At 40.1% G+C, this 25526-nt stretch overlaps 1 protein-coding gene across 6 annotated transcripts in view; it reads right to left on the bottom strand.

The window, feature by feature from the left end:
* CELF2 (CUGBP Elav-like family member 2) overlaps positions 1-25526 on the bottom strand; it is a 637682-nt gene that overhangs the window by 339069 nt on the left and 273087 nt on the right. For 4 of the 6 annotated variants that reach the window (XM_037848330.1, XM_037848332.1, XM_037848331.1 and 1 more), the window contains exon 1: positions 5994-6012. The exons of the other annotated variants lie outside the window; for them this stretch is intronic. The gene's annotated coding sequence lies outside the window, so the exon portion shown is untranslated. Of the gene's footprint in view, positions 1-5993; positions 6013-25526 lie in introns of those variants that run through there. 6 annotated transcript variants of the gene reach the window in all.

Raw genomic sequence — 25526 nt, 5'->3', positions numbered from 1 at the left:
CGAATTCAAGTCCCCTTTCTCTCCATCACACCCCTGGCCACCACCATGTCTTTATCCCGTGAGTGTTGGGAGCTCCTTGAGGATAAGTCTCTGCTGCCTACTAGGTGCCAAGAATGCAGTTGATGCTTGACTGGCTATGGTCGCATGGCGTATTTTGTCACTTTGTACTCATAAAAAGGCACATGTTAACTTCAGAATGCTTTCAAGTTCCCTATTATTCCTTGCAACATCTCTTCCTAAGAAAAGCAAAGCCTATAATGCTTCCATTCAACGACCTCACGGACTATAAGGTGAACAAGCAAGGGTATAGAGGAGAGTTGAACTTAGAAGCAAAAAATTGCCGCAGTTTTTCCTTTCTTATTCCCTCAATGCTTTCTGCTTTATCACTGTTCTCCATTTCTCCAGTACCATCCTCTTCCTGAAACTGGCACTGGGAGGTGGGAATGGTTGAGAGAGCTGTAATTCAGGAAGTGCTAGGCAGCTGAAATCATAAACAGTGACCAGTGACTTGACCTCCCTCCCCAGGTGATGGTTCTTTGCTGAACTGAGCAGCTTCCTCAGTGGTCAAACTAGGAGGCCTGCACAAATCAGTCTGCAGCAGGAGTGTAACACCAGAGGAAGATATAGTTTCAAAATGTCCAGTATTTAGTGGTTATGCTTTTGGGTTGACCAGGGAAGGAGTTTGCCTGTGGACCGATTCGGTCCTGAGCCAAGGCTCCCTTGCACTTACAAGCTGTGCTTTGGATGCTGTTCCTTTCCTTTCTTGGTCTCAGTGTTTATATCTTTGAAACGGGTGTAACAATTACTGTTAACTCTTGGAAATTTGTGATGATTAAATTATATAAGATAAAAGAAACTATTAGTCCAGCACCAGACATAGATTGTTAATAAATTTTAGCTTTAGTCCTTACTTTTCATCCTAACAACTCCTCCTCCCCCATTTGCTTAAACCTGGAACTGACACGTGGAAAGGAGAGGAGAGAGCCAGTCCTAACCCCATTGTTCTTGTAGCATTAAGGTTTTCGCTGATCCTTCTATGTTTAGACGGGAACCTCAACCAGGAGCCTTTAGCCAGGAAGCTAACCCAAGGGAGATGAAGGGTGTAGGTTCTAGGGGGCAGACAATGAAGTCACTGAGGCTTGGAATGAGGTCTCCTTCATTTCCAAGTCAGTTTTCAAAGAGAAGTTCACAGTGAATTGTAACCAGGAATTCAAGTCACCGGCCAGCTCAGTGAGCTCACATTTCCAGACCGGATCCCTGGAGAACCTCCAATTGAGCAGGTAAGCCATCTCCTAGAACCCAGAGTGGAGCTGTGGTCCCAGATCCCAATATGCAAAAAGCCCAATACAACATTACAGAGCTTGTAGCCCTTGGATCACTGAGCTGGACAGTTTTACAGGAGGGGTGAGATGGATCTCTGATCAGTGTCCACACAAAGGCACGACTGCACCCATCCCCGCCAGTTCACAGCCGGCTGGACGTCAATAAGTTTCTCACAGAGTTTTGGCTGATGATGGTTGCAACCTTTCTCAGGGAGGGGATAAAAACAGCCACGAATCCCGTGGGTGTACCAGCAATCCAATTTCCAACCTCAAGCTCTTCTTGCCATGACAACAAAGTTTGTTGGCTTGCACAATTTGACAGGGAAATTCTAGTGTTTCTTTCTCTCTGAGGGCATGCTGCTAAGTCCTGCTTCATAAACTCTGGGAATTTATCACACCCCTATGTAGCCTGTCATGGACCGGGCAAGTTGGTGTGGGCGGAGGGTGCAGAAGCCCTAGTCATGCAAATTCTGGGCGGGCTGGTACCCTCCTCTCCCCACAGTTGCCATTTCTCATTAACTCTGACAGTCCTGACGTACAAGAGAATGTGCTGGATCTGCTCACACAGCCAGAAGAAAGCTGTGGAGACGATAAACATCTCTCTATGTAATAATTCCGGAAGACACTGCATGAAGCAGAAGGGGTGTTTGGGAACAAAGTTTACCTCCTCCCAAATCAGTGTTAACCAGCAGCATTTGAGTTGGACAGGGGTGTAGGGGTAGGAACACACTGACACACACACACACACACACACACACACACACACACACACACACACACAGACACTGATGTCTAGTTTCCATATCGGTCGGCTCTGTAGATGAGTGCCTAGCTCTAGGATACTTCATTTCAGTTCTTAATGGCCTACAGCATCAAAACCTCACACACTTTCCTTCCCCTGATACCCCCTTCCAAAGGCAGCAAAGTAAAATCTCACAAATTTTAATCCTCTCCAAACTACTGCCTAGTCTTTCCTACAGGAAGAAAAAAAAATGTTACTGTTAGCTCAGAAAAAGCTTCCAAATGCAACAACTAAAATTAGAGAAACAATCAATAATCTTATGAAAGGGAGGAACCCCACAAAAAAAAAAAATCCTCCAAGAATTACCAAAATGCAGAAAGAAATTCAATAGAGGCTAATAAAAAAAGATCCAGGTATTACTGCAACTGAATGGTTTGTATCCATTCCTGTTTGAGGAGGCACAGATAAATGCTATGGAGAGCAGAAGATGCTGATGAACAAACTGCATTCTGTGAATGGCTTTTACAGAAATCTCCATACAGGAAACTAAGTTGGATATTTCCAATGCCCTCACTACCACGGTTACACAGAATCAAGGTACGATTTTCATCTGCAAATTCTGGCACCTTAAAATCTAGAGGGAACAGTCCCACATAACATCCTTCCCTCTGCATTTTACCTTTCTTCTCTTCAGCCTAGGTGTTTCTAGGGCTACGAGCAATGAACTTTCCATCAGCCACATTTTCACCTAATTAACCCCCCTGATTACAATAATTAGTATTGATTCCCTCTTTGAATGACTTCCTAGGCATGCAAGGGCAATCTGCACTTGCTATAAAGTTCTAGATATGGACATCAATCAAGTGTCCTTTGTTTTTTAAGCCTCAAAGTGATTCTGTGCAACTGTAAACGCAACCGATGCAACTGCATTTTAAAAAAGACTGTCTGGTTTTGTTTTCATTTAACAAGTGAAGAAATATTCATACATTGAGGTCAGGGATCCTAGGTCTGTGGTCCGCTGAACACATCTCTGAGAACACTCCACAGTTTCTGGCAGAAAGAGGCTCGGGGTGCAATCAGAACTCCCTGTTGAAAGAAGCCATTTTCCCAGTTTGAATCTGTGACTATTCCTTTTCTGCAGGTCCGGGCTTAGAATTAAAATTTTGTTTTGACATTTCTTTGGGTCACTATCAAGGAGAATCATCACTCATGGAGGCTTCGGGCAGGATATGGATTACATATCTTGTTACTTTTGTGGAAATAGATGTGGACAAGTTTGCCAACTTCTGGTAATTTCTATGGACAACACTGGGATGGGGGGTGAGAATGGGTGTGCCTGAATTCTGGAAGCTGGTAATGGATCAAACAAGATGAGAAAGGATCTCCCTTGTTCTAGGACCCAGGGACATAAAATGAACAGATAACAGGTCATTTACCCAAAAATTCATCATGGAGTTTTCACACAGTTATTTCTTTTTTTGAAGCCTGCTACTGACAAGCAGCTACAGACCACAGAAGACTACTTATACTCAAGAATATCTTCCTCTCTCCTCCCAACTCAAAAAAAAAAAAAAAAAAAGATTGGCCAGCTTTGTTTTCAAATAAAAATTTCCCATGAAAGCAGAATCTGGGTGTGCTGGTAACGCAAGGCCAGCTTCAGATATAAAGCTTCCCCAATTACTTTTTATGAGCTCTTCCTAAAAGCAATTATTGGAGTACCCGATGGAGTGAGCAGTTTGGATCCCATTGGAAGTAAGAGAACATAGTAACTATGCATTTAAAATCTACTCTATTCACAGTGGATAACTTTTAAAATATTATTCTACTGCAGATATGTTTGAGGGCCACCTATGGTTCTAAAAATACTGTCAATAGAAAATCTATATTTGAGAAGGCAATTCTATTTAGCTTTAGGCCATTCTATTTAGCTTTAGGCCTGAATAATTCTGAATAGCTCATAGCATTTCAACTTAAGTTTAAAAATTTTAAATTTATGTTCAAACTAGAAAATAACAGTCAATGTTTCATAACTATATCCTTGTTTACCAGGTCTATCACTAATTTGAACCAAAATATAATCCAGGAGGAAATATTTGTAACTAAATCTTTTCTTTAATTTTGCCCTTTAAAATGACATTCCTTCTATTTTTAAAAATTAGGTCCTTAAACTTCTTCTATAAATTTACTAATATTTTCAGTATATTGCTCTTGCACAAACAGCTAATTAAGCAAAACACCAAAATGCTAGTTAAGAGATATGTTTCATGAAAACCAACCTTAATAAGTAAATCAACTAAATCAATTATCATTTAATATTCTAGGATCAGTTCTATATTTAACGGAGGAATAACAATGGTTTCAACATTTGAGAAGTTTGAAACAGATTTTTACATTTTTGCTTTCTGGGATTTCAATGTTCCCACCTTAGAAACCAATGCTTATCTTATAAAATGAAAGATTTTTGAAAACGTGAGAAATATGGGTGCCCTGCATAGAAACGCATGTTATAAGGACATGAGCATAAATCAAAAATCAATATATTCCACAGAGACCTTTAACTTAACAACCGTCCTAGCATCGACTATGTAATAATCGTTTGTGCCCAAAATTCTAAGAGCAAAAGTTCTGTCATTTGTCCTTGAATTTATGAACTGTTTTTCTACGTGGATTGCCAAAAAAAAAAAAAAAAAAAACGGAGGTAGAGACTAGAAATTATAATTCCCTTAAACATTCAAAATGTTCCACTTAACTTCTCTTTCATGCTACTGTCCGTAAGTCTACCAAACAGACAAATTTAAAATCCCCAAGAATTAAATACCATAGAGGCATGTCTGATAACAAGTTGTTTGCCAGAATGATCACGGTATTACAAGCATTCTCAATCAATAAGTTTTCTTTCTGTAGTTAACAGAGAGGTAAGCAATAAATCTCTAACTTAATCCAACCAAGATAGCTGCAAAATGCAAAAAGCTCTACCAACGGTGAGATATTAAAAATTGTGAAAACACCAAACCACAAACAGGCAGCTCTAAAAGCTCTTCATTCTGTGTAGTCTATACAAACAAGATTATAGGAGATAAAAAGGGTGTTGAGAAAGAGAAAGGAGGGGAAAAAAAAAAAGCTCCAGACATGCATTAAGCTAGTTTGACAGCTCCATTGTTCACCGGACCCATTGTCAGCCCCAAAGATGTATTCAGTGCTACAATGTCTGCTAGCAAATAAACAAAAGACTACATTTTTCAAAGCAGGATGCCAATTCTATCATAATTCTTTCTCTGCTTCCCAAAAGGTCAGTGGTGGCTCATTCTTGGTGTGTGATAAGAGCCCAACACAGATGCAGGAAACAAATATTTGCTTTCAATGCACAAGGACCCAGGACGCCATGCATCATCAGGGGTCTCCAAACAGGTACACATTTTGGCAAACAGGATAAAGTGATCCAAACCTGGTAACACAGAAGGACTATTTAGGTAGGCTAAATCCAGATTAGAGCGATATCTGGAACACAAGCCTAATATGGAGTCTTCTTAGCTCCCTTTTCGGTGATTATTCCTTGCAGGGCGCATAATAATGAAAGAGGCTTAGACATCGCAAAGGAAAAGACAAACCGAGAGCCAGATTCGGAGCCTTTAAAATTATCCACCGGCCACTCACGAATAGCAGCGAGCAAATACATGCTACGCTTTCAAAAGGCAACTAGTACGCGATCACTTGCACCCGGCAGTCCCTTTGCCTTCTCTTGCTTGCTCGCTCTTTCTCCCCATCTCTTGGTCTCGATTGCATTTCCCTCTCTCTGTCTAGATTCTTTTTTGTTTGTTTGTTTCCTTCTCGGATAAGGAAGCTACTTGATTCAGAGCATGATCGTGGGCTCAGCCGGCTCCAGAAACTAGAAAAGCAGACATTAAAAAACAAAGGACACAACAACATACCTCAAAAGCAGCTCCTCATTTCTCATAGTAACAGCGGATTTGGGACAGCGCATGCTTTCTACACTGAGAGTCTCAACAAAAGCCAGTTCAGAAGTGTGCTCAAACATCAATGCCACAGTAGCTATTGACTAATGCACTCTCCCTCTCTCTCCCTCTCTCTCTCTCTCTCTCTCCCTCGCTCTCTCCCTCTCTATTTTTTTCCCCACTCATTTCTCTAGTCAAATGCTACATGGTCGAGCAAAGGGGCCCCTGCAGATTCACTAAGTAGATATAATCCCCTCTGACAAGTTATGTTGTCTGGGCATATTTTTATATTAATACACTCGGCTACCTATAGGGGACTTGTTTGCGTTCACCCAAGCCTGGCTGGTGTTAGTTCTCTTAATTACCACCTCAAAAAAAAAACGAAAGGAAAAATAAGTAACTCGTTTACCTTTTTTCTGATACATGTAATAGCAAAAGCGATTTCACGTTTTCTTTTGGCTATCGACTATCGGTGAGCAACACGGATGATTAACGGAAGACTTGGCTGGGTCAGTGTGCTAAAAAGGATTTTTTTGCCTCTCTTTTCTGGGACACTGAATTCACAGTTGGATTCATCTGCTCCTTTCCTCTTGTCCTCAGGAAAAGTGACAAGGTCAAGACCCGTCGCCCCACCCTGGGTCATGGATGCAGGGGATGGAGATTGGGGGACTCGGAAGTATTTTAACTCTGTGCATACCAGCATTCTCGTAAATGAGAATATAATTCACGTGAAGCAGGACATGTAAAGGAGGCGGGCAGCGCCAAGATGGTTTGGTCACATTTAAGTCCTAATCAAACACACAGCAGCATCCTCAAAAGACCAATTAGTTGTTCTTTCCCAAAATAAGAAAAATCTGCTTCCCCTACTTCATTATTCTCCATAGGCTTAGCTTTTACAGTTAATCGGGAAAATACACCTTATATTTCTGTTTATTGGAATTAAAAGAATTCCATGCAGATCAGCAAAGTAAAATAGCAAGTTAAACATGCACTCAAAAGCTGCAATGTGATGGCTTGAACAACTGGACATTAAAAACTGCAAACTTGGGCACCCGCCCCAGGAGGTGTTTGCTGGCAGGAAGCCAAGGGTGCGTTCTGCTTCCATGGAACAGCCCAGAACACGGTGAGACAGGACCAGGTCACTGGGGACTGGTCCCCTCACCTCTATTCATTCTTCCTGGGCTCAGAGTACCTCACCCTGTCTTAACCAGTACAACCATGCTCCTCAGCAGGAAACTGGAGTGAAAGCATCTGTGAAAATGCCCATGGGGTGGGGAAAATAATGGTGTATTCTGTTAGCCACCTATTTGGAAGAGCCAAAATACACCCGCCATCTTGCTAGACCTCTGAACTCAGTCTTGGTCTATCGCTAGGGAAATGGAGATGTTCTTGGGCAGGGACAGGGCAGCGAAGCCTCCTTAATCCCCACTGGACATTATCATGCTTCGTTTATCAATTGGGCTGAGGAAAATAAGCAAAGGATAGCAGTCACCATCACCATTTCTAGACAACAGTGACTCCACAGAGACCAAATAATGAAACTAGCGCCTTGTCCCTAAAGCAACTGTATTTTTACATCTCCTTCCTTCATTAGAACATCTGCAAATTATTGAGTGAAAATATAAAAATGAATTACCTGGCCAGGGATAGATATTATATAAAATCTGAGATGTTCTTTCGAAGGAAGAAAAACGTCATGTAAATGAGCTTGGGACCAGGGAGAACTGAGGGAGATGAAGTCTGGAGCCCATTCCATAGTGCCATGGGGTGAGCGTGGAGGCAGAAGTCATTTAAAGTCTCTGTGGCTCTCTCTGCCCTTGCAATAAATGGGGCAACAGATGCTAACTTGTTTCAAAGTACCCAAAGAACTCGTGAACAAACTGGGTTTGTGCAAATATTAATAAAAAGCAGAATGAGTGGATTGACATTGGCCATGAGATTCATACAGTTGAGAAAGAAGCACAAAGCCCTTTTCTTAATACTTCCATGCAATCTCTAATGGGGGCTCAATGATCAGGCAAGTGCTAATATAACAACATATGCTTCTGCTGACCCACAACAAGATTCTTAGCATTTGAAGCCAGTGTGGAGGACGTGGGGGCTATTCCTTATTGAAATGAATGACGGATCCATGGTGGTCATAACTGGAATTGAACCAAACCGTTAAATATTTTATATTCTCTCCACTCCATTTTTAGTCCAGAGACCTAAGTAATGAGAAAGCTATTGAGGGCAGCATAGAGTCCTTGTTCCAACTCTGCTAAGATGATGGATTGAGGGCCTTACACCCACTAGGTGTGTGCACTGAACTTGGGGTTATAAAGATGAGCATCAAAAGAAGGCATGCTCTCCTATAACATTTACATGTTGCATAGTAAGGCTTTGACCCCAAATCCACAGCAGATGAATCTTTGTATTTCTTAACGCATCCAATAGAATTACATTTCTTTAGCTGGTATTTAATAAGTATTTGTAACATATAGGAATAAACTTATTTTTAATTTCTGCAACTTTGGTGGGGTGGGGAGAACCATTCTATTTTCAAAATCTGTTTATGTAGTTTCCTTGACAAATATGTGTGGGGAGGGAACTTTCTCTTCTAATTCAGGCATTAGAAGACATGGTTGACACGGTTGACAACACAGAGAAATACCTTACATGCTACTGTACTTAAATTTCAAGACCTTTTTGCACACAGCATCTCATGTCATCCTAACACCAAAGTATGGGGCAGGCATGGCTGGCACCAGCATCTCCTCAGCTGAAAAAATTCAAGTACAGAAAGACAAAGTGACTTGCCCACATAGGATACTACAATAACGGAGGTTGGCAGACCCCTGAGTATGAGTTCTTTCTCTGGCATCCTAGTGCAATGCTGGGCTCCCAACTCGCTCGGAGGCTCTCAGACATGCCCTGAGTGAGGCATGGTTTCTCAGATCAGCTTGGTATAATGAACCTTTCGCCTTTTAAATGTGATTGCAATAATCTTAGAGGCTAGATGGTAAGTTCATGAAAAATAGATTGAAAGGTTGGATTTTAGATACTATTATCATATCAATTCCTTTCAAAACTTTATTTCAAATGAGGTTAATCTAAGAGCAACGAGACTAAGCACTTTGGGGGATGAATTATTGTTTTGAAGTCATCTACAATAGGAGTCAATTTTTAACAATCCTGATTACTTCTAAATTCAGTATGAAGGGAAATTTTTTTTAAAGGTTATAGTGGTAATTAACAACAACAACAACAACAGCAACAACAAAAATTAGCACATCTCAATGCTGTCTATATCCAAAAAGATGTTTTTAACTATACAAATTGTTTGTATCTATTAATCCAAACTTGGTGAGTAGATATTTGGAAAAGGGCTGCAGGGCAGAAGTATGGGGTAAGTTGAGAATCACCAGTTTTCTTGACCTTCTAGATTAAACTCCTTAAGCATTTTTAAAAAAAGCAAATTATATGAGTATTTATTAATGTCGTAGGTAATTCCCAGAATAAAGGGCTAAGTATCCAGATGTAACATTCATTAATGTTACTCCAACTTTTTCCTGCCATCCAGGTCTTCAGTCTTTGCCTTTTTTCCTTCCTATCATTTTTTTTTATTGTAGAATATAAAATATATACTTAAAAATGATAACTTTCTAAGCGCAATTTAACAAGCAGTTAGCAAATTTCAAAGAATATTATAGGTTACAATTCCACAGTTTCAGTTATTTCTTTAATATGAAATACATATACAAAAAGGTAATATCTTTCAAAGTATGATTTAACTAGTAGTTATATGGGAAATCTCCAAAGTTATTATGAGTTATAGTACCAAGTCTTTGCCTTTTGAATTCATATTGCGAAAGTCATAGAAAGTAACATTCCAAAGGCAGAGTATAAGATGGGGTGTGCTAGGGGCATAAGGCCCAGCACTAATATTCCTTTTCTGATGAAAGACAGGGCAATGCTGAAACCTAACCTGCCTCTCAGAGTCCCATTCTGAAAGAACAATCTTGGAATGTGGAGGCATCAAGGACACTGAATCTACTTAGGTGCTGCTTTTATTTACTTATTTATTTTTTTGGTAGAGAGATTTAATTTCATTAAAAATCATATAGAATCAAATACTGAATTCAAGAGTTCTTGAGATTTATTAGCACAAAGATTACAGGTCATGCAGTCTATCTTGAATTTCCAGACATTTGTCAAAATGCCTTTATACCATCAACAAAAGGGAGAGGGTGAGAACCATTTCAATATAAAGCTACATCAAAGAATCAACATGGTGAATAACTGTTAAAGTCAAGTTGCCCATCACTGTTTCTAACTGCCATACAAAAACCACAAATATTGCTATATGTCTTGCCATCTGATCCACACAGAGGAAAGCATTCCCTGGTACAAGCCATTACTGGGTTCATGTACCTGTTACTGTTACCGTTAGGCGGAGGGAAATCTATATTTGCTGAAATTCCAGGGACAATACCAGCGAAAATGGAAAACACCAAGAAGGAGGATGACATCACTGTGTTCATTTGGATGAAAACCATTTTATCCTTTCAGTGTAATGAGGATCAGATTTCCAGATTCCTGTTGAAGAAGATAAAAAGGAAGCTCCTTCACAGAGGGATAGCGGGGAGTGAGATCAACAGCTCTGGGACTGCAGCTAGTTGTTCCGCTTTTCCCCTCAGCCACCAGATGCTGCTTTTAGATAAGAGTGGCGAGCTTTAATTAAGAAACCTCCCATGTGCTTATGAAAGATGGCAATAATGCACCAAAACTTGGTGAGATAAGTATGAAGCAATGGCCAGGGCCAAAATGGCATGGGTTTCCTGTGTATTTGAGGCACGACACATATGGATAAGCATGTCGGTGGATAAATTTCCATGCAGACCTGATATGGAGCAGAAGACATGACATTCCCGTGGCCCAGATCTATTGGCCACAGGGGAAGAGTCTCTAAGGGTCTGATGGAGGCAGCAAACTCTACATATTGGGGGCCCCAAGCAGCCCTCTGGTCAGCAAGTGGGAACTAAGGGTGTTCAAACAATCTTATTCCTCTAGGATCCAGTGCTCCCTCCAGCCTGGGGGAAGCTGGGGACCTCCAAAGCCAGAAGGACACAGGTAGTGCAAATCACTACCCGGAACCTAAAACAACAGTCAGTTTAAAGTAAAACCTCAGCAGCGTTACTGGAGAAGGGATCAGATGGATCAGATGGTAATCTGAGGGACACAAGGCCCCTTTGGCTGGAGCACTCAAAACCTACCTCCAAGTCACACTTTGGAGGCAGAAGGCAGCCACCCCAGTAATGAACCCAAGGCCCCACGTTCCAAAAAGACATGCCTTCTACAAGCTCTGAGACCATTTACTTGCCTGCAAAATGGAGACATTTACGAACGGGGAGTGGGCTGGGGAGGGGATGAGAGATTTGCACAAATAATTGTAAAGCCCCTTAAAATCATCGATGAAGAGCCATATTTATCAATAAGTGGCTATAAATAATAAATCATCAAATATGTAGAACTCCAAGAAGCCACTTGGATAGAGACACCAGCTAAATGTAAGGATATTATTGCAGAGTAATACTGACTGCTTGCTATAAATGAAAGGGGCCATGAAACCAGACACCAAGAATTGACTGTAGAGAACTATTTTTGTGTAGGTAGGGAAAGGTCAGTTGAAGACAAATAAAGTCAAGAAAGTAAAACATTCCCCATTAAATAGACTACCATAAATAGCCTAGTTGATCACATCATTAGCCTTGGTTTGCCAACCAAAGACTTAGTAAGCAGCCTGTTTACACCTGAGCAGCCGTGTCTGGCCTTCTGCTTTGCCAGGGCCCATGTGGGAAATCTCAGGGAGGACAGAGGTGAATATATATAAGTTGGGCATTAACATTTGCATGGAAAATGGACCAAGTTGATTATTGCTATTTTCAAAGCAGACTTAGGCACAAGCAGCCTCCCCCATCTGCTGTGTGGGAGGGCCTGGGCACCCAACCGCTCCCCTGGGGGGTCCTGATTGGAAGGCAGAGACTGGTGCACTTGCAAATCCCCTTGCTTGGTGGTTTCAGGCCCCTGGGAATCCTGGGAAGTGAACAGGACGTCAAAACCTTAACAAAGACCATGGATGGAACAGACCAGCCTTCCTGACATGAGGCTGAGACCAGGCTGGGGAATCCAGTGTGATCAGAGGACAGCAATATAAGAGAAACCCAGACGGTCTAGAAAAGATAGGCTAAAAACTTTCACAGCCAATTTGCAGCTCCTAAAGGGTACTTGGAAGCTTTAGATGTTGCAATTCTTTATAAATTATTCTCCAAAATTAAATCGTTTACTTATTTACTTGTTTGTGGTCCATTTTCTCCATCTGAACCGAATCATGAAAGCGGACTCTTATTCTGTGTTATCACTGCTTTAGAACAACGTGTGGCATATGGTAGACACCCGATAAACATTTGAAGAATGGCTGGACTTCTTTGTGAAGCACTCTTCTCGTTAGCTTACCCAGTCTCAGTTTCCTTACAGCTGCTTAGTCCCATTTGGGAAATGCTGACCAAGTTCATTACGAGCAAGTCATTAGGCTAGAACACGGGAGGGACAGAAAGATTCGCAAGCATCTGACATTTGTTCAGATGGAATGATAAGCCTGATGTTTTAATTTTTTTTTTTCTTAATTTTAAAGCACCATTGTCTGGGTGCATAGAAAAATAAAATGATAAATGAAATCTTTCCCCTCATTACTTCTCCCACAAATGCTGAAATTTGGGATTTGATAAATTGAGGGTAGGTAGGAAAGGGCACAGAAGGTCTGAGACCAACAAGCACGATTTTCAGAATTCGGACCAATGGAAGTGGGAAGGTCATGTCTGTGATGTCTTAGAAAAAGCAAATGTTCTTATGGGCAGGGATCAAGCATCAGAAGTTAGTCCATTTTTTTGCTTCCCTCGTTTTCAGGAGCAGATCTGCTTTGTCTATTTCGGTCGACTGTGCCACAGTCTGAGTGTGGGAAGTTACTTCCTTTCCTTGGCATCCTGCCTTCCACCTCTCTCTGACCTGATCCTTTGGATTAGCCCCATCCTCTGCCTGCTGTCCAAAACAAAACCCCACCAAAGCTAGGAGATGCCACGTACATTTCCTTAAATCTCCTCCTAACGAGTTATAACCTCATTTTCTAAAGTGCCTTTGGGTTGGTTTGGTTTCCCACGGCAGGGATAGGCATTACGCATTACGTTGACTTCACTATTCCTACTGAACATGTATTAATACCGTTAGGGTGTGCATGACGAATGTTCTAAGAACATGACTAAGTCATGGTCTTCAAAGGAAAGCTCCCAGCAGGTTCCTGGAGGCCAAAGTGTAAAGGGAATGAGGCAGAAAGGGGCCCTGCCCCTTTGGCCACAGGAAGCCAGGAAAGGTTTTAAAACCCCTCTGGCTCTTAGAAGGACCATTCTGGTTTCAGTGAGAAGCAAGAACAGGTCCTGGAGAAGAACCTGGAGGCAGGGAGAGAAGTGGGAAAGCCAGGTCCAAGGGAAAGATGCCAAGGCTCTTATTTTCATGTGCGAGACTCCACAGAAGAGATCAAATCCTTCAATAATCAGAGCCATCCAGGAAGCTGACAGTATTGTCTCCTCATACAAATGAGGAGGAGGTGGGGGGTCTGGGAGATTCAGAAAGGCCCAGGCTGAAGAACCCAGTATGTGGCAGAGGCGGGAGTCAAGTCTAGCTCTTTCCACTGTGCCACACTGCCAGGGCAGCAGCTGCCTAGAGAAGGGAGAGGGGTCGAGATGCTTTAGTGGTGGAATCATTGTGTGGGAAATCAAATGGATGGTTTCAATGGGATTGAGTGGATCAAAACAGAGGCATCTAAGATAACGCCGATGTTTCTAACATGGACGATTGGGTAAATGAAGATACTGCTAACTGAGGTGGGTACCAATAAAGGCAAAATAGGTTAGATGGGAAGAAAACGCATTCCACTGGGACAAACTCAGCTTGAGGTGCCTGCAGGCAGGTCTTCCAGGGAGAGGCTGCAGTTAGAAACGTCACTGTGGATATCAGCCAGGAAGAGTGTTTAGAGTGAAAAACAGTAAATGGGCCATGGCCAGAATCCCAGGGAAAATCAACAACCGAGGAGGAGGTCAAGCAAGATGCTCTAGTGAAAGGGCCAACCACATTACAAAAGAGTTCAAACCTAGTTGTAGAGAAAAAAAAATCTGCATATGAAGTTATTATCTTGCCGTATGGGATATAATGAATTATTTGTTGGTGTGCTAAATGAAAAAGCAGGGCAGTACGAATAAGAGGCAGGGAGATGCAGAAAGTTTTAGAAATCAGCCTGGAACTGTTGTAATAACCCTAGAATGCTGCCTAGGTTTAAAAAGAAGCAGGCGACTTCGGTGCCAGCAGAATGGCTGGAAGGGGGAGGGTGGAAAGTGGTGTCAGTCAAAATCTTTGCTTGTGCTGGCCTGACTCTACTCAAATATTCAGCAGCTTGCCCTGACATCTGAAACAGACTAAGAAGGTACTCCACTCTTCTTCACCATCTCCCCTAATGCACAACAACAAAAAATGTTGGGGATGGAGAGGCTGCACCACATTTCAGAACAGGAAAACAGATCAAATTAATAGGCTAATGGGATCTGATATTTCGAAAGAGCACCTGCAAAAGGAGTTTTGAGGTGTCTGCAGATTTTGCCAGATAAGGATTCTAAAACTTATGAGGAATTATAAACTCTAGACTTGGATAAAATTTCCTGGGTCAATGGTTTTTAAACATCTTAATGATGCAGAAAAGCACACATAAGTGATCAGCTCACTGAGTAGTCACAGACTGAACATACCCATGCAATTAGTAACCAGATTAAAAAAAAGTGTTCATTTTTAATTCCATAATAAAAGCATATCTGGATGAATATAAATCTATGTGAACTGGAATGCTTGTGAGTCAAGTTTGCCCGAGAGAGCACAAAAGTCAGTTGAACAATATTTTATTCTAAAACTTACCTACTTCTCACCATGGGACTATCCTAAGTCAGGCTGTCACAGCTCTGAAAGCATCCCCTTATCTCTTCTGGCTCTGATCCACATGACATATTTCAGCCAGAGTTGTGTCTCTAATATCTAAATATGGTCACAAGTATCTCCTGCTATAATCCACCAGAATATTCCCTAAGCCCTTGGGATGAAGTCCAAGCCATGGAACATAGCTCATGAAACCCACCCACAGCTCCAACCTCCTCTCTCAGGTTTTCTCTCCTGGTACACTATGCTGTTTGCTCTATAAGCTTCTTTCAACTCCTCAAATACACAATCCCTCTCGCCCCTGAGCTTTGTTCATGCTGTCTTCCACGCGTGGGCAGCCCCCAGTGACCCCCACCCCCTCTTCAGATTTATTTCTGGTTATCCTTTGGGACTTAAACGTCAATGTACTGAGCAGAAAAACAGGTGCTCAAAAATACTTGCTGACTGGTTGGCTAGATGACACAAATAGGTAGAAGACATCATCTCGGCAGCCAGGAAATGCAAAAATGCCATATTATGGTCCCAGTTAAAAAAAAAATAAGGAACAACAGTGATGAACCAAGCATGCCACACTCTTTGGTGGTATCCAAAATTGAATTACACTATGGAGGATTCTAAAGAGGTCCTGGATATGGCCCTGCCCTTATCATCAAGCTAGAAAGACAGAACTTGCATAAATGAGAAAAGGACAAGATAGTTTCCACTGCTGGGGTATTTTATGAGCCATGGAGTTACAAGGAAGGAGATATGACCAGAGCAGCCTGTGATAACAGAGAGACTGGCCTCGAGGGGCTGCTTTCTTTTGCAGAGGATGAGGTGGGACAGTATGAGGACAACCGGAATAGAATAGGAAAGAAAACACATCAGGAAGAGAGGGGCTGCCTTGCAAACCCTGCAGACAAGGCAGTGAGTCTGGATTCAACATAGTAAGCAATGGAGATTCGCTGGGATTTTTGGGTCAGTAAATGTTTGTGAAGCCTCTCCGTATATGCCAGAGAGAAAGGGGAAAACAGCTCCGGCAGCTGGTAGCTGACAGGTAGGCCATGATGTTCCCAACCAAACATAAACAACTCTCACAGAACAGAAAAATAATCAGACTTTGAGAGCATGAGAACAAGAGAAAGGCAAGGACGCTCTGCACCCACAAAAATAACCAAATATGCCTTTCTTCCAACTGCTTCCTTACTGATGACAACTCTCACCCTGCTTTAATCTTCTTGCTCTTCTAGATAAAATCTGCTGATACTTCCTGAAAGCACCCAATCCAGAAATGGCCTCCAACCCCTTAAAATATCCTTACAGCCATGGAGCACAAGCCCTATTTCTGGAACAAGTCCTTTCCAAGTCCCTTTTTGAAAAAGCCCATTGGGCTGTTGGTGTGTGTCCTCCCTTGCTGTGGCAAGACAAACAGACCTGACTGCAACTGGGGGCATTCCTGATGGCCTTTGGTTGTCAGGCAGATCTTCTATATTCCCGAGCCTTTCCTTGCCCATCCTTTCCCATGCCTAAATTGCCAGTTCCCCTTTCTGGTTAATTCCTGCTCATCCTTAAAGATTCAGTTCAAATATCACCTTCTCTGGAAGGATCTCATAGTTTACTCTTCCCAGTAGTTGAATTAGATGCCCATTTGTAATGTATCAACTTGGCTTGGCTAAAGTACATTTTTGTATGTTTCTGGTTAGGTTGGGCCACAAGGAAGATCTTGGGAGACGTGAATGGCAGAAGGGAAGCAACAGACATTTTATAGCTTGCACACATTGCTGCTGAACTGCTGACTCTCCTGGTTGGTGTGACGCAGCAGCTGAGCCTGTGCCTACTCTACTTTCCCCCGGGTCCTCTACCACCTTCTCTCATTTCTGGGCCAGGAGGGCACGTTTAGCTCCATTGCTAAGCTCACCAGGGCAAGGCAACCTTCTCATGGGGTTCCAGCCTACCCTTGACCTTCCCCTCTTTACCTCCATTTTCCCTTCTTGACTGTTTGGCCTATTGGTCTTCAAGCTCCAGCAACAGATACAGAGAAAACAACCTTACAGAGAGATTGCTTAACCCACTGCTACAACTGTGTAAGGTCAAAGCCCTGTGACAAATCTCTATCTCTACTATATAATGATCCATCCTACTGGTTTTGCTTCTCTGGTTGAACTCTGACTGATAAACTCAATCTCTGAGAGATTTCTCTGTACTTCCTCTAAACCTTGAACACACATCTCTTGTAGCATTTATTGCACTTTATTGTTATAATTTGGGGAGGAGAATGTGTTATTCTTCACATCTTCTCTCTATCATGTGACTCTGTCATGCACTAGAGTGGGTGGAATATATTTCCCCACTCTTGGGATGTTGGCTTTGACAGTCTGACTCGCTTCCACATATTAAAATGTCAGGAGACATTATGTGAAATGTGCTAAAGTGGTTTGGTTTGGTTTCTTAGGCCCCTGTGATCTGCTGTGAGAAAAGCATGACCTCCTTCTTACCTGGGCCCACAACAAATGCACCCAGAGCAGATCTGAACCTAAAACTGCATTCTGGAGCCAAGCCCTGCTGACCCACAGCGCGAATGAGAGCCACCCAGACAAGCCAAACCACAGCTGACCTACGGCCTAATGAGTATAAGAATAAATGTTTATTGTTGCAAGCCACTGTATTTTGGGATAATTTGCTATGCATCCTTTTGCAGCAACTAATTAGTAATATCTGTTTTCTTCTCTGTGCCTGCATTAGACTGTTGGCTTCTTGCAATTAGGGACCCTGATGTTAGTTTCCATAACTCCCATGCCTAGAGAGGTACCTGATACATAGTAGCTGCTCAACAAATGTTTGTTGCACGATAGAATGAGCAAATAAGTACATAAATGACCAAATGGTTGAACAACCATGATGGAGAGAGGCCCGGTAAGTGGGGTTTGAGGAAGGAGAAACTAGTAGAGGTACATAGGATGGAAATGAGGGAAATGGATGTGGAAGCAAGTAGTAAGTACAATGTGGTCCCCAAAAAGTTACCTGCTTTTTATTTCTCAGATGATCAAAGGTCCAAGGGGACACAGAGGATGCCTGTGGCTCCAGTAATCTGGAAACAGCATTTCTTCTACTCTTAACTCCTGCGAGTCTTTGGGGTGAGCCAGCAACTAAAGCTCTGAGGCCTGTCTATTGCCATGTGTAATATTGGGGAAATGGGCAAAAGATGAAAAAACCTCAACCTCCTCCAAAATAATCAAGAAAACAAAAGTTACTGCACAGTAAAGCATTCCTATTCTTCCTTGAGGCAACCTTGGCTCTGTGTAATCATCTAATTTGATATGGGCAGTTGATAACCCATGATGGTTTTGTTGTTGTCGGAAGGCTGGATGTGACACCACGTGGGTAGCTCTCCCAGCACTCAGCCTGGTCACGAGGGGTTCCTGCAGCTGGCTTTCCTCAGGGTGGGGGTGGGGGAATGCACTTGGGAGCTGCAAGGAAGTCTCCGTAGCAGCTTTCCTCCCAACAGAGGCTGTTGTCACATTCTCTTAGAACGTATGTCATGGCCTGTCATTAGAATTGCTCCTTAGGAGTCACAGCTTGAAGGATGCCAAATTCATTAGCTGTCTTCAAGTTGAGCATTTCAAACCCTTTTTCTTACATTGAACAAACAACATACACACGTGCTTGCATGTACATGCACATGCAAACACCCATGCACACACACCACCCACATGCACATATATTCTATTGTGTTTTGGAGAACAAAGAGACAGTCTGCAGTTTGCTTAGTGCCAATCATAACCTGAGATTACAGCTGCTGTTTTGTGCATTCGAGAGTCACACTTGCCAAAATCACATGCTTTCTCTGCTTAAGCTCTGAAGTTCAAAAAGAATACTTCATAGGATAACCCCCGCAAAAAAAAAAAAACAAAAAACAACACACACACACACACACACACACACACATACACACACACAAGAACCTCAAAAAGATGCTGCAAGCACCCGAACACATTTCGTTTTCATTTCTATAAATGAAGGCCAGGTGCCAGAACTTCTGCAAAATCATCAAGCGTGTACAAAGCCACTGGGAACACAACTGACTCGAACGATACCCAAACCATGTTGCATAAGTGGAAAAGTGTGCCAGTTGGTATGTGTGTGAACAGTGAGTTACTGAATCCTATTTTCAAGCTGTTTCAGATTGAGAAAAAACTTGTTTCATCCAGAAATCTCTGGAAAATAATTTCCTCTTCCAGACTATATTTAGCATCTTGCTACAAATTATCAATATAATGTATTAAGTTCCCACTGAGCAGGCAATATTATACTATTAAAACTTTTCTATTAAAATTTCCTTAATTTAGATGCCATTAACTCAGATTTAGTGATAATTTGACAAGAACGTGATTCTTTTAAAAATAACTTTCATTGTTTTTAATGATTATAAAAGCAATTCAAGCTCACAGTTTTGCTCAGAAACATAGATAAGAAATAAGAAGCAGCATTATCGTTGCCTAAATCCTATTAGAGAAAAATAGCTGTTTAACTTTTGGAGTATTTCCTTTTAGTAATTTTTGTTGTATACAGTTCATCTTTCTATAGAAAATTAGGTTGTTGACAATTATACAGTTTTTTAATCTTTTTTTAAATACAACAGCAGACATTTTTCTCATGCAAATAATGATTTTTAAAAATATGTCTCCTGAGGATTTAAAATCATTTCATTTTCCTGATGTTTCATAATTTAATCATTTCACCATGTTAGACATTAAAAGTTTCCAAATTTTTATTTTTATGTATAACATTTAGATGGAAATTCTTAAATGTGAATGCTTATGTGCACTTCTGATTTTCTTCTCAGTGAAGAAAATTATTTTAATTCTCCATATATTATCAATTAGCTTTTCAAAAGATTGGCAGTAGTTGACACTCCACAGTACAAAAATGTCTGACTTGCCACATTCTAATTGGCACTGACCATTATTTAATTTTAAAATTTCAAATTTGATAGGTGAAACCATGTTACTTCATTGCTTTATTTGCAACTCTTTGATACTAGTGAAGATAAATATATTCCCCAATGTTTACTACCATTTTTCTTCTTTTATGAATGGTCACTTTATGTGTCTTAGACAAACTGGTGATTCTGTAATTGAGTTGTAAGAATTCTATCTATATTTCTGTATTTTAATTCTTAAAATAGAATTAAATTTTTTTTCCCAGATCATAATCAACAATTTGATTATTAAAATGCTTTTGGCACTCATTTTTTTTACATTTTTATACCCAGATATTTCAATCTCTTATTTTGTTTTATTTTTTATATAAAAGGACTTGCCCACTGAAACCTTAATATTTACCTTTGTATTTTGATGGTTTTTAATTTTTACTATTTTGTTGTCTAGAATTTATTTTGGTGCACGATGTGAGGTGAGGTTCCAACCTGAATGGTCCCCTTTTCCAAAAGAGCCAGTTTTAGCAATATCATTTATTACATAATCCATTCTTTTACTAGTGTTTTTGGGCATATGATGTACATGTTTGTGTGTTAGAATCAGTGCTACTGAAACTGTCATTTCTTATGTTGATAACTGTATTAATTAGGGTTCTCCAGAGAAAAAGAACCAACAGAATATATATATATATACACACACACACCTATATATACATATGTGTGTGTGTGTGTGTGTGTGTGTCTGTGTATCGAGAGAGAGAGAGAGAGAGAGAGAGATTACAGGAATTGACTCATACAACCAGGAGACTGGCAAGCCCAAATTATATAAAGCAGGCTGCAAAGTTGGAAACTCTGACAAAGGTGAAATTAAATTACCCAGGAGAAACTGGCTGGCTAAAGTAGAGGCACAAATCCTTCTTTCTGGTTTCTGAAATCCTCAGCTCTGACTTTTGAGACTTTCAAGTGACTGGTTGAGGAGACTTCCCTTAAGGCAATCTCCTTTGTTGATTGTAGATGCAATCAGCCATAGATGCAAATTCCTCTACAAAATACCCTCATAGTAACACTGTGACACCATAAACAAGCCATCTGACAGGTGAAATCAACCTTCACAGTACCTCATTGCTTTAATTGTGAAAATTTGGAAGATACATTTTATGACGTCTGGTGAGGCAAGTTAACCTAATCATAACCCTTTCCTTTCAAAGGGAATTTCAAGTTGCAGTGTAGAATAATCTCATCCATTCAAAAAATTCTACTGAGATGTTGACTGGTATTTGTATTGAATCTCCAGTTTTATTTGGTGAAATTAACATCTTTATAGTACTTTCTACCTGGAAACATGAGATACTTATAAATTTATTAAAATCTTAATTTTTATCTCTCAAGGAGAATGTAACGTTTTCTTCAAACATTTTCCATCTCTGTTACTGCTGATTTATAGTAAAGTTATTGATTTAAAAAAATGTATCTACTAACTCATTAAATGCTTCTCAATTCTTGGAGATTTTTAGTTGATTGCCTTCTGTTTTTTTTGTTAATATTCTTATCCTTCCCAAAAGAAAATATTTTTAGTTTGGTGTTTCCAATCACCATACTTCTTATTCCTGTTTCATGTCTTATTACTATGGACAGATTGCCTGGAACATAATTTAATGGTAATGATGATAATTTGCACACTTATCTCATTTCTCATCTAATCATGGTTTAAGATAACTGTCTTTCTTTACATTGTAAAAATTCCTTGCTATTCCTGATTTTCTAAGAGTTCCCCCACCCCCAATAGGAAAATGGGCTTAAGTTTATTGTGTACCTGTTGAGATCTTTTTTTATTTTCTTTCTTATTGATCTAAAGAGGTGCAGTATTATATAACAGGTTTTCTAAAACCAAAAAGTCTTTTTATTCTTGCACAAACCTTAATTGGTTGTGAAGAATGATCTTTTACTCTACCTTTGAATTATGTCAAGGGCTATGAGTCAAAACAGCATCTGAACTGGAAATCCCAAAGAATACATAATTCTTTCTAAGTTAAAAAGTAAATGCTGTAACTTGATATCTTAAAGTTTAGGAGAGGTATTTAACACAGACCTACTGCAACCTATTTGTTTTCACTTAACATGCTTCATTCAACTAAGTAGTATATGTATGCCTTAGTTTGTTATAATGTTCACAAAATGTCTTGGAAGAGCTTTATCTACTATTTGCAGCTTAATATGTATGTAAGTATGTATGTATGTGTGTGTGTGTGTGTGTATATATATATGTGTATATATATATATATATATATATATATATATGTATATATTTGGAATCAAGAGTCTCTGCAGCTTTGCCAATCTTAATTTCTTTCATTGATACCTTGAAACATTTTTCAAGTAGTAGAATCAAGTTGAAATGGCAGGACTTGAAAATCAAAGCTCACTACTGCCAAGAAGTCTGTCCATGGTTGACCTTCAGAAAATCTCTCACTGACTTGTAGCTTCTTCCCATAATATAAACAATGTATACATTTGTACAACACTTTCTTGACACTTCCATCAGTTATCCCTTGGATTTGTGCTTTCCTGCTACTATTGAAAATCCTCAGGTCAGAGGGCCATCTTGGGGTGCAGTCTTCCCCCTTTTCTATGTGCAGCACATGGCAGTGGGGTGCATGAGCATGTGATGACGACCGGTAACATTTTTTCACACACTCCCCCCAGGATGTCTGTCCACACTGCAGTGAGGTAGACACGGGGAGGCTGGTGGAATTACCCATTGCAGTCGTGCTGTACTCTCCTTAAGTGTGGTTTGAACCTCTTGAATTCATTTATTCAATTTAATATAAATCACTGCAAAAAAGAGCAACTACAGGGACAACGACAAGTAAATGCAATACATTATCCTGGGTGGGGTCTAAAAGGGAGGAGAAGAGGCTCAAAGGGGCATTATGGGGACATATGAAAAAATTGGAATATAGACTGTCAGCTTTATACCAATGTTAAATTTCTTGAACTTGATAACTTCCCTTAAGGTGGTTACATAAGACAATATCCTTGTTCTTAGGAAATGTACATGGCAGTATTCAGTGTTCAAGGAGCATGCTGTATACAATCTACTTGCAAATGTTCAAAACATGGATTGATAGATCGATCAATAGAATGAAATGGCCAATGCGGCAAAATGTTAAAACTGATGGATCTGGATATCTGGGAGAGGCGTATGTTGGAGTTCTCTGTACGGATTTTTTATTATTTTTGCAAGTGTTCTGTAAGTTTGAAATTACTTAAAAATAAAAGTTTTAAGAAAAATCACTGTGTAGCTGTCACATGCATGGCACTAGACTACAATTTATACAGCAAAAAGTTACTCAGCCCAGTGACACACATACTCCTTTCTTCCTCCTAGTTAAACAAAAAATTTAATTTTCACCAGTTGGGTATTGCTTTCAAACTAGTTTCAATACTTTTAAAACTACTTGTCAACCATCATACTCTTTCACCTTTAGTGTGATGGAATAGCTCACATGAAAAGCAACAAATCTACCAACTAAGATAATAATAGGAAGTGTGAGTAAGTAAAGCAGATAATCCCTTTGAGAAATTAATCAGACTCACATAAAACTTGGTTATGCCCATATTATAAAATATCTTCCTTAGAGATTAGAGAAAAAACCATATTGCTACTTTGATCTAGCTCAGATTCTATTAAGTTACATGAAAATTAATCTTTTGGGATTTTGTTTTTGTTTTCTTGAAATCTTGAAATAAAGAGAATGTACTGTTTTTTAAGTTTCAAAATATATAGGTAAGTTCCAATGTTGTTGAATGGTGAAGGAAATGAACAAAAAGTGGAAATTTATCAGTTCCCTTAACATTTTTAGAAGTTCCACATGAGAAATATATACATATATATATGTATATATGTACATATATGAATGATGAGAATTCCCTCTCAAAACCCTCTGTATTTTGTCCCCAACATAGAAATTATTTTAACGGGAACTTTCTATTTGAAAAGTCTAAGAAATGTCCTGGAAAAAGAAAGAGATCCAATTTTACAAACAACCATAGCCCCAGACCTCTTGGTCTGGCAAGATCAGGGCCAGACTTGGGGACTGTACAAGAATGGGGCTATCCTTTGTCCCTTAGAAAGATGAAGGGCTTTCCAAGGCGGACACTCTAGCTCTTTATTTTACCTGTTGCTACCATGGCAAGGAGTGCGTTTAAAGATGGGTTCCGCCAACCCCACATCTCACTAAGGACACGGTTTCAAGCACAAGCCAGACTCCCACACAGAGCCTCAAGATCCCCACAAAAGGAACTTGTAAAAGATGATAACCAAGCACGGGACTGAGACAATGTGTGCTTTGTGATCACGTACAATGCAGGAATATTTGGTAGTAGGGCGTCTTACAAAGGGACTCTTTCTTCTCAGTACTTTAAAAAAGGCAGATCTATCAAACTTATGATAATGCATTGCCATGCTGATTTAATTGTCAGTTACAGGTTACTTAAGTATGCTTTAATGATCTATACAAAGGCTTATTGTTTTTTTAACCTCTAATAGCTATTAAAGGTTGTTAAAAGGAAGCCACTTTACAAAAACGTAATGGGGAAGTCTATTAAGAATAAGTTTGCAAAATGATGAAATATGATCACGAAAGTGTGAACCCCTGTACATTTTAATATTCCTTAGTAGATCAATCTTCATTCCACCGAAGGAACATTTCCTTCAAATTACATGCAATTACATTTGAAACATCTTCATATACATATATATATACATATATACACACACACACACACACACACACACACACACACACACACACACACAGAGAACATTTTATCAAATTCCCAATCAAAATGCTTCTTCATAAGTTGGGCAGGGGGCTGGTTGGGCAACATATTATTATATCTTCTCGCAAAGATTTAGAAGATTTGGAAAACTAGTCCTTAAAACAGAAGTCGTTTGCTACACTCAGGCCCCTGTTTCTCTTTATCTCTGCCTTGGTCCCTGTTTGCTGTTAAAATCTTTAAAAGGATGAATGAGATCACATGAGAGAAGCGTTTCATCAATTCACGGTATGCATGAACCTCACTTAACATGACGTGATCTCTAAAAAGAAGTGTAGATCACATGCATATTCTCAAATAATATTTTAAGCATGCTAGAGGTGTTTACTAATGAAAGGAAATCTGTGGCCAAATCCCTTTAAAAGAAAGAGTTGTTTTATAATCAAACAATTATCTCCTAGTGTATCAGTTTCTCAGCCTGAATTTTCTACAAGGAATTTCCTTAAAGGGGGAAGCCCCTTCAGAACTGAAGGCATCTTCAAAGCGCCTTTCCCGATCATCTAGGATACCCACTAAACAAGGAGCTATTAGAAATATGAAATTAAATATTATTAGAGTCAGCAGAAAACACTATCGGGCTATGTCTACATAACCTAATGTAGTCTAGAGACTTTACAGTTACCTGTTTAACTTGTAACTACAGACAGAAAGAAATAAGCCACATAGTGAAAGCAAAACAACTATCTTAGATTCTTAATTATTCCATCTGTCTGTCTGCATTGATCATATTAAACAGCTATCAA

Source organism: Choloepus didactylus, chromosome 8, assembly GCF_015220235.1.
Source record: "Choloepus didactylus isolate mChoDid1 chromosome 8, mChoDid1.pri, whole genome shotgun sequence".
Lineage (NCBI taxonomy): Eukaryota > Metazoa > Chordata > Mammalia > Pilosa > Megalonychidae > Choloepus > Choloepus didactylus.
Note: the sequence above shows the minus strand (reverse complement) of the source record. Positions and strands in the feature narration are given on the sequence as shown.